Source organism: Ambystoma mexicanum, chromosome 1p, assembly GCF_040938575.1.
Source record: "Ambystoma mexicanum isolate Mex_15411 chromosome 1p, UKY_AmexF1_1, whole genome shotgun sequence".
Classification (NCBI taxonomy): Eukaryota; Metazoa; Chordata; class Amphibia; order Caudata; family Ambystomatidae; genus Ambystoma; species Ambystoma mexicanum.
The window spans coordinates 1059669913-1059683855 of NC_090921.1; the positions used below are offsets into that span (position 1 = coordinate 1059669913).

Below are 13943 nucleotides of genomic sequence, written 5' to 3' on the forward strand. Positions count from 1 at the left end.
GTCCACTCTCTCCTCTTCCCCTCCCTCTACCACTCCCGGCCCCTCTCCTCCTCCATGTTCACTCCCGATGATGTTTCTAGACAGGTCTGATCTGTCAAAGTCTTGTCAAAGCAGGTGCTCCCCTGCTCCTCCAGAACTATCAAGAACCACATTGACACCCTCGCTCCAACCCTGGGCGATTTCTGCAAACACATTTGCCACTGGAACCTTCCCTTCTCCCCTAAAGCACTCCCTTGTGCACCCACTCCTCAAGAAGCCCTCTGCTGGCCCTTCCTCTCTGGAAAACTACCGCCCATGACCACCAGTCTGGCTTTAGAGCAGCCAGAAGCACATAAACTGCTGTTGTGATCACACATGAAGACCTGCTTTCTAATCTCGACTCTAGCCTTCCTTCTGTCTTCAACCTCCCCGATCTATCCTCTGCTTTCGATACGGTCAACCACACCATCCTGATTAATCGTCTCCATGATAACCTGGGCATCTCGGGCCAGACCCTAGCGTGGTTGACCTCCATCGACTCTCCAGGTCCAACTCGGGTCTTTTCTCTCTCCCACCTTTCTCTCTACATGTGGTGTTACCCAGGGGTCTAACCTCTCACCCTGGCTGTTCATCCATTACTTGGCTCCTCTGGCCCACCTCATATCTACCTTCTGCTCTAACTTTCAGTGTTATGTGGATAACACTCAGCTCTCCTTCAGGCTCCCCTCAGCTTCCTCTGATTTCTCGCTCATTCCTGACAGTCTATCCGCGATTCAGGAAAGCTGCACCTCCAACCATCTCTGCCTTTATGCCAGTAAGACTGAGATCCTTCTCATTTGGACCGCTGCTCCCGCTTTCCCAATTGCACTCTGGCCGCCCACCCTGGGCCCTCCACCTGCACCTTCCTATGTGGCAAAGAATCTTGGTGTCATCTTCGACTCCATCCTCTCCTTACATCTAAGACATCTCTAAGATGTCACACTACCAGTTCCACCTCCTCGGAGGTATTCTTCCTTTTCTCACTTTCCCCCAGAAGCTCACTGTCTCCAGAACCCTGGTTCTCTCTAGGCTGGACTACTGCAACAGCCTCTTTCTAAATCTGCCTGCCTCTACTCTTCGCCCTTTGCAACTAATCCAGAACAGGACTGCAAGACGTGCCCTTGGCCTCAAGCCCAGGAATCTTATCTCCCCAGCCCTGAAATCTCTCCACTGGTTCCCGGTGGCTGCAAGGAGTCTGTTCAAGACCCTCTGCATGGTCCACAAGGCTTTCTGGGGCCGGGGACTACACTACATCCAACTCTCTCTTCCTAAGCATCGTCCTTCTCGAACCCTATGCTCATCCACTTCCAACTCCTGAAGGACCAGACGCTTCTCTAGGCAGAGAGTGGAACAGTCTCCCAGCCGCTCTCAAACCTGAGCAGGACCAGCCAAGGTTCAGGAAGCAACTCAAGACCTTCCTTTTGGCTTCTGCTTGCTCTCCCTCTCTCCCCTGTTGATCCTCCTGTCTGCTGCGCTAACTGGTTACCTGACCACCCTACTGAAACTCTCGGGCACCAGGCTTCTGCACCACCAGTAGCCCCTTGCACTGCCTCCGGGCCTCCCAACCACTTAGGGACTGTATCTGCAACCCTACAGTCCCCTGCCTCTCTGCACTTACTTGAGCCACCACCCTGGCAGCACCTATCGCATCTGGCAGCACTTACTGTGTCTGGCCACTGCACTCTTCTCTGCCCCATCCCGCTTGGCACTTGTCCTCTTTTTGCACAATCTGAATGACACAAGGCCTAGTAAGATCATTTGTTTGTCCTCCCTCAGTCTACTCTTCCTTTCTTGTCGCGACTAGAAACACTTGTGTACAAGCGCGTTATAAGTGACTTATAAATTAGCTTTAAAAAATTGATTAGCAGAATTTGCTTATCAATAAGTTTAGCAAACAAGCCCATTTGATTAGCAATGCTGTGTGTCAGCAGAAGTTATTTGCACCCAAGACATAAACAAAGCAACAATACAGCATGTTTGTGTCCGCTGAAGTAAGACATTACTGAGATGAACCATGGGTTGCAACGTCTTTAAAATTCCACTAGACCTGCAGTTTGAGTAACTTAGTTTACCTATTCGACCTAAAAGAAATACACTCGACACATGGCAATGGTTGACACAAAATTAAAATGTACTTCAGTAAAATGATGCATATCACTACAAACCCAGAGGCTTGCCATGCACAGCGAAACTTTTATTTGACATTTACTCCAACAAAGTAAATGCTAACTTAAAGTGTCAAATATTCCCTGCAAATGGCACTCGCACTTCATTCAATTTACCAGACTATGCAGTGGGCGATTACACTTTGCAATCCCTGAAGGAGTATGTAAAATGTAAAAGATTTGCAGCATGAATGACACAAATAAATAAAGACCATGAAAACAGTTTGGCCAGCTCTCTCGCATGTGCTAATTTATAATGCAATCATAATCATAGAGCAAAGTGAGCTCTGAAGGCTAAAAACAGCGTGTGTTGTTGCAGTAGATCTGCAGATGTACAGACTGGATCGAACTATTGATCACTACTTTGCAGAAACTTCTAGTTAGCTTTGTGTATTCATTATTTAAGAGGAAATAAAGTAAAAGACTAAGCAGAGTGGATCGCACAGCAAGAAGAGAACTGGGCAAACTAGGTGGAAAGTTATAGTTTGCGGGCATTTCACTTTCAGGGTAGCTGGTATAAAGCAGCAGAGTGATAAGATAGAATGTCAAGGAATTTGGGGCCAGGGGAAACAGCTTATTGGTGGAGCATCAGTTTCACTGATTTATGCAAACAGCAGGTCACAGAACTAGGTTTGCCATCAAAAGCATTTGGGTGTATCTACATTTTCAAAAGTGTTCATATCATTATGATGCATCTTCCCCCCTACAAAACGAAATATAGTCGACACTATGAGATTTAGATACAATAACCTTTAACATAAACCCATAAAGCATGGAGACAATGCAGTGTTTTACAATAGCAATACTGTAAGTATGCATTATGTAACAACTTACATTTTTAGGAATGTAATTTCATGACTGTCTTTAAAAAATCAATAAAGTTAACAGATCCTGGTCTTTGTCAGACAGGATATAGTTAGCTTCCGTAAAGTATTATCCACGATTACTTCTAGTTTGCAATTATTTGAAAAAGAAGAACAAAATCCTGTCTAGCACTCACACGCAGGACTTTGGCACTTAAAGGAATGGTCTAGTAAAAAATGTTATTTAAAAAATAGATAGGCAACATAAAAAAAAAAATACTAGCATTCTCTTTTTTTAAACTTCCTATGTAAAATTTTGAGCTATTCAAGCTCAAAATTCGCAAAAGCAAGCACATGGGCGCATCCATTTTGTGAAATGGAGGCCCTCCTGTGCTGGCTTTTGCGGCACTAATGAAGGAAAAGCCAGCAAGCTGTAGTAAACAAAAGCTACCGCTGGGTGGCTTTCCCTTCATTAGTGCTCTACGCGGAGGACGGGGACCGGAGACCAGAGCAGGAAAGCTGCAGCTGAATCGCGGTAAGTGCTATTTATTTTTTTTAAAAAAATAAGCACTAGCTGCAGGTTTTTTTCTAAGTTTACCGGGCTGGAGGAAACCAGAAAACTTAGAAATAAAACAGCAGCTTTAAAAACATTGTATTTATGTTTGCGGTCGCTTTTGAAGCGACCGCAAACATAAATACAACGTGGTTGTGTTGGAAAACGCTGCGGATTTTCTTTCCGAGTTTCTCAGGCTCCTCCGGAGACCCAAAGTGAAAGCCACAGCAGGCAGAAACACAACGCGGTTATGTTTACATGCCACGTAGTGTTTCTACCTACAGCTGATTTCCCATTTGGGGCTCAGCCCAAAATGGGAAAGCAGATTCAGGCAGAAACAACGCGGTTGTTTTCCGCAATGCTGCGTTGTTTCTGCCTGAATCTGCTTTGCCATTTGGGGCTCTCAGGCTCCCCGTGGGGAGCCCGAGAGCCCCAAATGGCAAAGCAGATTCAGGCAGAAACAACGCGGTTGTGTTGGAAAACGCTGCGGTTTTTCTTTCCGAGTTTCTCAGGCTCCTCCGAGCCGTGAGGAGCCTGAGAAACTTGGAAAGAAAAACCACAACGTTTTTAAAGCTGCTGTTTTATTTCTAAGTTTTCCGGGCTCCTCCAGCCCGGAAAACTTAGAAAAAAAAACGCAGCTAGTGCTTATTTTTTAAAAAAAAATAAATAGCACTTACCGAGATTCAGCTGCAGCTTTCCTGCTCTGGTCTCCGGTCCCCGTCCTTCGCGTACAGCACTAATCAAGGGAAAGCCACCCAGCGGTAGCTTTTGTTTACTACAGCTGGCTGGCTTTTCCTTCATTAGTGCCGCAAAAGCAAAAGCCAGCACAGGAGGGCATCCATTTCACAAAATGGATGCGCCCATGTGCTTGCTTTTGCGAATTTTGTGCTTGAATAGCTCAAAATTTTACATAGGAAGTTTTAAAAAAGAGAATGCTAGTATTTTTTTTTAAATAAAATTTTTTACTAGACCATGCCTTTAAGAGTGGAGCAGATGAGTACTGCTGCACTCTGTCCATTAGCCCATTTGAACTTGCAGTGAACAAAGAAAAGAGGGTGTAGAAAGATTTGAGTGCAAGAGAGGAATTCAAGGTGAACTATGTTTTCATTGAACAGCGAAACTTAATTAGCTAGTTTTGCTACACAAGTGTCAATTTAATAAGAAAGTCTACAGAATTCCATAGCAAATTGCTATGCGACACTGCTTATTTTATGCCTGGATATATAATCATAATGAATATTATGTAGTACATTAGTAGGATGTCGCACCATGGTGTGGTACTAATGAGATGTGGTGGAAGTTTTTGAGGTGACCACGCTGCCCGCTCAGTTACGGTATGCTCCCATTCTGGACATGCAAGTTTGATTAAATTGAACTGTATGCGAGTTTACATTTAACAGCTTCAAAAGGCATACCATAATGTGCCCTGTTGACAACTGTCTTTTTTTATCATAGCCTATGTCCGATATGTAAAACTCAGAACAGTGAAATAAACTAAACTAAAAGGACTATGACACAATCCAAGAAGGCGGTAATGAGGTAACACCTTTATATTCTGGACCCCGAAACAACAGCAGCCAGCCAGGCCTCAGCAATTCAATCAACTGACACGCCTGGAATGTTGCTCTCCAACGTAGAACAACATTCCATGCGTGCCAGACTACGACATCTTTCCCCCTTAATACCCAAGTACAAACGTAACATAACTTTGAGGAGCGACTGAAGTTATGTAAAACGAAAATAACAAGTACAATATTATCAAACACAACAACGTGGTCTCTTGAAGAAAGAAGGTAAATAATAAATACAATTGATGGCATTAGCATACAATGAAACCACATACAGTCTCTAATAAAAGAGTAAATAACCACTACAATATAAGTTAGCACACATAATCTCTAAACTTGATGGGAGGACCACACCTCCTCACAGGGTGACTAGTGCCAGCATGTACTACATCACTCAGCAATCCATTGCCCACATGTACAGCCTGATTGAGCAACCCATTGCCCTCACACCTTTCTACATCCGAATCAGTGGAAACTCCATTCAACCGCACAACATTTTCCACAGGAACACTCACCAGACCTCCCTGCAACACCGGATGAAAATCCAGAGCAGAACTATCTAGACCGTAATCCCGATGGTTACCCGCCAACACACCATTTTTGACCCCTTCCAGAACTACAATAAGTTTTTTACTCCACCTTGAACCATCCTCCAATTGGACATGCCCCTCCCCACACTGCACAACTCTCAGGGGAGGCAAAAATAAACTCCTACCCTTCGGCACAAACCTGGGATTCCTGACATAAACCACATCACCCACATTCACCTGTAACTTCCTCTTACTAGTTTGACTCATCCTTACCACTTCCTGGCACGCTAACACCCTCTGGTGCACACCACTGAGATCCATGTAACATAGGCCACCCCCCCCCCCCAACGCCATAGACCTTAATCTTGATCCCACCTTCCTTCCTCTCATTAACTCAAAAGGTGTCATCCCTGTGGAAACAGATGGGAGTCCTCCTATATGCAGACAAATATTTTGTGACCACTTCTTGCCAGTCCAGACCATTGGCTAGTGCAAGCTGGATGGCACTCTTGATTACACCATTTAATCTTTCTACCAGGCCATTGCCGCTCGGGTTGTACAACACGGTGTGATGGTGCTCCACATCAAACCGCTCCAAAAATTCCCTCATTTGTTTGGAAACAAATTGAACACCACTATCCATACAATACCACTGGCCACCAGTATTCCTCTCGCAACCTTCTCTTGGTTAATGAACAATCTAAATGACCCTTGTGTGCCAACTCCACCAACTTACTCCTTACACTCACAGGTGGAATTAATCTCTCGCCCCTGGACACACCCCATGGCCCGACAGCGAACTCATCCAACACCTGGGCATAACCATTCCCTTGTGCCCTATCTCTGACAGCATCCCACCCCTTGAGCAGACCCTCCTTAATCCAACACAACTCGACATCCTTATCACTTTCCACCTTCCACTCATCTTTGTCAACAGCGGAAAGAATACTTGCAACCTGCACACCAACTTCGCAAAATTCCTGTTCGCTTTTGGACACTGCAGCCGGTAAACGAGATAAGCAGTCGGCCAAAACATTCTTCCTCCCTGGCACATACTCCATAGTAAAAGTGTACTCTTGTAGTTCCACTACCCATCTGGTTATTCTTGGGGAAACAGATGTAGTGCCCTGGGTGGAAAATACGTGTACCAATGGTCTGTGGTCCGTCCTAACAACATAGGGAATAACCCAAGTATGACACACTGGACACGCCAACCTGGCACTTCGCCAGTTTCACAGTGAGTCCCTTCTTGCTTAGCACCCTCATAACCTTGTGTACCCACTCATCGTGTTCTTTACGGCTACTGCTCCAGACCAGAATGTCATCCTGGAAGTAACTCACGCCAATAATGCCACTAAACAATTCCTGCATGAGATGTTGAAATACCGCAGATGCCGATGCAAAGCCAAAAGGCATGTGGCAAAAGCGGGAAGCACCAAAAGGATTAATGAAGAAAGTTAGGGGCCATGAATCCACATGTAAATCGATCTGATGGTAAGCTGCCGATAAGTCAAACGTAGAAAACCATTTCTCTCTGCCCAGGGTCAACAACTCGTTGATATTAGGTAAAGGGTGACAATCCACTCATATGCAAGCATTTATTAGTCAAAGCCTGTGCACCCACCCTGACCCCCCTCATCACTAAATTTGTCAATGCCTCATTCAACTCCAATACAGTTCCGACCTGCATTAAAGAAGCCTGGGTTACCCCGCTTCTAAAAAAAACAAATCTAGACCCCACCATTCCAACTAATTATCGCCCCATAACCATGGTCCCATTTTTACTCAAAATCATCGACAAACTAGCCTACAACCAAATTCAAACCCATTTAGAATCCAATCAGCTCCTCAGCACCAGCCAATCAGGTTTCAGGCCTAACCACAGCACTGAAACAGCTCTCTTGGACCTCAAAATCCAGGTGGATGCCATCAGAGATTCAGGGAAACTTTGCATTCTTCTGCTGTTGGACCTCTCAGCCGCGTTCGACCTGGTGGACCACGACAAACTCTGCAACTCACTTGCCCGTGAGTTTAACTTCTCCAGGGCAGCCACTGCTTGGGTGAAATCCTTCTTAACCGACCGCACCTCCAGAGTGTCCATAGGCAAAGAAGCAGCCAACCCCATCCCAGTCCCCATAGGAGTACCCCAAGGCTCTTGCTTTTCTCCCACGCTGTACAATGCATATACCAAGCTCCTGTTCTCACCACTTGACGAAATGGGTGTCATATACACAAATTTTGCGGATGACACCCAGATCCTTATACCACTTACAGGCAACTATGACCAGGACACACTAACAATCATTAAAATGTACATCATCATACAAAACTGGATGGCATTAAACAGCCTATGTCTTAACGATGAGAAGACAGAAGTCCTCATCGTAGGATCTCCAGCCAAAATAGCAACCCTTCAGCCAGAATATTCAATCATCAATATTGACGGTACCAATATTCCAGTGTCAAAGCAAGTAAAAACACTTGGCATGTACATCGATGCCAGCCTGACCATGACTAAACAAATCAATGTACTTTCCTCCTCCACGGCCTACACCTCTAAATTAATTGCGCTCAGCCGACAATTTCTGACCCCAGCAAATTGCCTCACCCTAGCCAGAGCACTGGTCCTATCGAAATTGGATTACTGTAATGTATTACTACTGGGCACCTCTAACACCAACCTAGCCAAAATGCAACTTTTGCAAAATAAAGTCCTGAGGGCAGCTCTAGGCATAAAAAAAATCAGACCATATATCCAAGATTAGGAAAAATGCCCACTGGCTCCCCATCAAAGCCCGAATTATCTTCAAAACATTATGCATCACCCACAAATTCCTTACCAAAAAAGGACCTATCTACCTCAATAACACTCTGCATCCCAAATCCGACATGAGGCTACTTAGATCCAATGACAAACTCCTCCTGGACCCCCCCCCCCCGATTCAAACACACAAGAGCAGGGGGCAGCAGCTTCACCACTTTAGCCCCTAAACATTGGAACACCCTACCCATCCACATCAAAAAAGCATCTTCCTTCACGATCTTTAAGAAACAGTTAAAAACCTGGTTATTCAACCAATATTAGCACCCAAAGATAGGACCCCGTCCATCTTATACTGCTGTGAATATTTAGGCTATTGTATAATGTTGTGAATATTCTGTAATTTATATCATGTAATGGAACGAATGTAATGTTTGAATTTTACTAATTGCTAAGCTGTTTTATAACCACGCCGTGACACCTGAGGGTCTGGGTGAGTAACAAATAAAAAATAAATAAATAAACTCCCGGAGGTCAACACACATCCTCAAACCCCCATCACTTTTCTTCACTAACACCACCGGAAACAGCCATTCAGAGCACTCTATTCCTTCAATGATTCCCTCAGATTTGAGCTTCTCCAACTCACACCTCAGACCTTCTCTGGCCAGAACCGGAACACTCCTAACTTTGTGCAATTTGGGTATTGCTCCCTTCTTGAGGATAATGCGGTGAGCAAAACCTTTAAGCTTCCCCAGTTTATCCGAGAATACATCTGGATATGTAGCCCACAAATACTCAGCGGTTAGCCCACCCCCATCCTCACATGGACCCTCCTGAAATCTCAACACAGGCGCCTCCTTTCCCGGGTGAATCTCAATATTGAGAGCCGCTTGTTCATACCAACCTAAAACACTAGCCCCTTTGAGTGCTACATAAAGCTTCCCCACAGTGTACCGCCCTTTGAATTCAATGCAAGCCTGCTCATGAGCCAGTACTTTAATGGGGGCTTGCCCATAAGCACTGGCACTTACGTCGGAGGGACACAAACTTGGCAGCTCCTTCTCAAATTTCTCCTTGTATGTCTCAGGTGATATCATGGTATATGGTGAACCTGAATCCACCAATATCTCTGAAGGTTGACCATTGACTAACACAGTCTCCCATGGTCCCTTTTGTACTGTGCCATTCACATGTAATATCACCCCTTGTTTGGGTTTTGTCAAATGCTCCGGTATCCTGGCATACCCAATCGGGGCACGTATGAATCAACGCCACACCCACACCTCCTTCCAAGTGGGCAGTATGGTACGCTGTCCAGGAACTGCTGAGCAACCAATCGGAGCGCATACTGATACGCCCCCACACGCCTCCTTCCTCCCATCAGTTGTGAGAACTGCTCGCACACGTTGCAGCACGGACCCACGCCGCCCCCACCCGAAGGACGAAGCGGTGCGCCTTCCCGCAGCAAGCACATGCAGGGTGCCAACGGGCTGCGGATGGCGGGGCCTGGGCTCACCGGGCGGCACCGACACCTCCCCAGCGCGGAGTTGCTTGCACACGTGGCAGAGAGGAGCGGGGTCCAGAAAACCTTGTTGCCAGTGACAAAATCCAAGAAGGCGGTAATGAGATAACAGCTTTATTGTGGACCCCGAAACAACAGAATTGCTGAGGCATGGCTGGCTGCTATCAACTGACATGCCTGGAATGTTGCTCTCCAAGGTAGAAGAACATTCCACGCGTGCCAGACTACGACAGACTACCCATGCAATATCACCCACATTTCACATATACACGTCCAGTACATAGGGTGTAAAATCGACATTATCTCTAAAATGTAATCAGCACTCAACAATCGACAGGGAACACACTGCTACCCACGATAGCAATTTTGAACATCACCAAACAACAATGGTAAGCTGGCATTTTAAATTGTATTCACAAACTGTTGATGGTCCCACGGACTAAATTTCCTCCTCTTTGTTCCCTTTACCACCTACAACAATGTATAACAAAACACGTATTTGCAATTATGTTTAGTATTCAAAATGTTTTATTGACCCACTCATCCCTTCACCCACACACTATCCTCTCACCCATCTGTATTCATCCACTCATCCATCTGTTTCTCCCACTCCGTCATCTACTTCCCAAATCATAGTTACTGACTCACTCACCATCCGTCCAAATTCCTACACTCTCTATTCAGCTATAGGACGCAGTGTTTCAAATTGCCTGAAGTTGGAGGCCATTTAGCTTCCGTTTGCAGCCTAAAAGAAGCTGGTTAGCTCGACACCAACAGCTACTGCATACAAACATACCTTAGTGACCATTAACTCTGTGTTTGCAGATTTGTATAAAAAGGAGCATTAGGACACACGCAGAAGGGGTTTTAAAGTCATAATGGGTCATATATAATGGACACAAAATAGTAGGGTGCATCTCATGTAGAGGTTTCATTTGCAATTCACTATGTACTTGTTCCTCGCTCCCCAGAGGTATCTCTTGTTTACTGCATGATGACAGATAGCCAGGAGGTGCCTTTATCCCTGCATATTAAATCCTTATTTCGAACCCTGAAGGGTATTCACCCACTCAACCACGAACCACCAAGACAAACATATTCAACTTCTTATCAATGCACCGAACCATATCCGCCCACTGATTCGTACACCCATAGGACCAGAGGCCACAAAACGTGAACCCGTTACTAGTCATTGGTAAGTGATCACCGACTGCTGGGGTGCAAGAAATGGTGTGTTGTGTCCATGTACTTAATTGAGGGCACAAATGACTATATGCCTGACCAGCAACTTGAAACATTTACCCCTGAAATCATATTCACTCACTCATACATCCACCAAAAAAAAACATGTTCAACCACTCACCTACTCTAATACACTAAACACATAGGACAGATCTATTGGCTTTGAGAATTATTGTTTGCCAACAAGTTAAACGTACAAGAAACAAACAGCAAGACCTGAGTCCACGAGTCAGCAATGATAACAAACTTCCACTTTGATGCTGTTTAAAACGATCATGGGGAGGACATTTTTTTTTAAAAAAAATCATCAGCAACATACCTTTGCCCCAATAAAGATTACGGAACATGCATTGTGGCTAGAAGCGTCCTGTGTATACAGGGACACACGCATATACAGTTAAGGCCCCTTAAGCAGATGTGGCTGTGCAATCTAATATTTACTTATCAAAGCTTTGATAAGTAGAGCAGTTTGATTTTCAGTTAATCGAAATGCATTGGAGCATAACAATGTGTTGACTGGTCAAAATACAAAACGCAGAAGCTCGAACGTAAAAAGAGGGGAGCGAGAAAAAGAACTGTCTTTTCACATTTATGCATGATTTGTCAAGACAATTTTGTATCGGTGAATATGGTTTTACTTTCACTGTAAGTTGCAGGGCACTTAAGTCACCAGGGCCACAAACATCCTGCACCCTGTCTTCATGAACAAAAATGCAGATCTGGTTCTTGAATCACTTGAATTGAAACCATGACGACTAAATTACCACATTGCAATGCTTGTAAAGGGGGAGATCCAGTGTACCCCTGTCATCTGATAACACAATAGCCAGTCGGCCAAATAAATCAGTCTATCGGCAAGTTATTCAGGAGTGCACATTGTCATTCAAAGACAGGGTCCAGCCCATTCTGCAAACCATCCCCCTGCTATGATATGATATGGCATTTATAACGCGCCTATACACAAGTGTTTCAGATGCTGTACAATGAAATCCAACGTAAACAACAAAAAACGCTTCAATTACGGTTAAAGTAACGCACCTGGATGTATGTATTAATTGCACAACTATGAGCCGTAAACAACCGTTAATAGATTTGCAGACTTAATGAACAACGGAGGCGCGGCCTGTGTATATCCACAGACGGTAGTCTCTTACTTCCCATTCGAGAAGCGGACCCTAACAACTCCGCCGCCTCGTCATCACGTGAGTTTGCACGTTACGTGTAGGTTTTGCACGTCTTTTTGTCTACACTGCCTGTAGAAGTCCAATTCTCATCTGAAAAACGGACCTTAGAAACGCTTCTCTTCACGTGACTTCAGCACGTCACGTTCTGTTCCCTGCCATACACCAAAACAGCTGTGATCAAATTTCGAATGGAAAAGAATGGTTGGCAGAAGGTTCGAAGCGTCGTCGTTGTTTGGCATTCAGTCTGGGCATTCAGGCTATATACACACACTTTGCCATTTCCCCCAAGACTGGAAAATCTCCCCTGTAAGCGGATACTCGTGCTTTGCACCGGACATTGAGCTTTCTCTTCATTTTGCTCGTGCTGATAGCGACTGAGGGCCAAGGGGAGAGAGTAAGCAAACAACAGTGGATGGGGCAAGGAATGGCAGAGTGGATGTGTGGTAGCTGTTGTATTGTGCTGAGGATCCTCCACGGCCCGTGTTGACACGCACACAGTGTTAGGCTTACAGCTCTCAACCATTTGTGTTGCAAAGGCGAGCGAAATCACCCGTTTTTATTTTTGGCGGGTGAGACGCCCATTGGAATGAATGGGCGTGCAGGAGGCTTGGTGGCTGAGTCAGCCCTTTACAAGGCGGGTGACACCCACCAAAAGCGTGTGAGTTGAGAGCTATGGCTTACAGGCTCCGGCACACACTGCCTGCTGAAGGGGGGTGTGGGAACACCCCTTTATTCATTTCTGCAACACTTCGTCGCTTGGCAAAAGTGACACAACGGCCCCTGCAGGCAGATTATTCACAGAAGCTACGGCACCGTTAACAATAGTGCCGGTACTTCCGTCTCCCTACTCCCACGGAGTCCTATGGGACTTCACAGGAATGGGGAGTTGCTCTATCTGCTGCCTGACTTCCAGTGCCTCCAGGACTTGTAATGTACTGGTGGCACCTGGAAGTCAGGCAGTGGATTCAGTGTTTGCGGGTCGGCAGCAACCCGCCGGTTGAAACAGCGGCTTACCGCTGACCTCGGAATGGGGACCATAGTCATAAAAAATGGGAGGGTCTCCTTCCTTCTTCCCTCTGAGGATGCCTATGCATTCCTCCCTCACCTGGGACCTCTCATTTACCAGGCTGGTATCTGCTGGGGTTTGTTAACAGCTGATGCCCCCTTCACCGTCATCATGCCAGTTGCCTTTTTCCTCTAACCTCCTCTGGTACAGGAATCTCCCCCACTCTCCTAAAGAAACTTGCATTTCTTGTCACCATCCCTCTCTCATCTACTGCGGTCGCCATTGACCTCTTCACCTGGATCTCGTCCATGGGATGCTGTTCATAGGTAAGGGACAACTTGCCATCAGGGTGTCTATTCTTCACAAGCACTTCATCCCCTACGATGAGGTCTTGTGTCAGACTCCTCCTCATGTTCTCTCGCTCGTTCCTGTGCAGTCTTTCTTTGAAGATTCTAGCATCGTCAATTTCCCTTGGCTCTCTCCCTCCACTTTCTGGTACAAGTCCTCGAGGGCAACATCAGAACAATGCCTCCGCCGGAGCCACCCCTTTCAAGCAATGGGGCATCGATCTATATTCTGTAGGAACTG

The 13943-nt window shown here is 45.7% G+C and overlaps 1 protein-coding gene across 2 annotated transcripts in view; it reads right to left on the reverse strand.

Annotated features, from left to right (window-relative positions):
* Nucleotides 1–12361, reverse strand: part of LOC138447984 (zinc finger protein 879-like) — a 228947-nt gene extending 216586 nt beyond the window's left edge. For both annotated transcript variants that reach the window (XM_069604513.1, XM_069604512.1), the window contains exon 1: nucleotides 12204–12361. The gene's annotated coding sequence lies outside the window, so the exon portion shown is untranslated. The remainder of the gene's footprint in view (nucleotides 1–12203) is intronic.
* Nucleotides 12362–13943: the final 1582 nt, after the last annotated feature.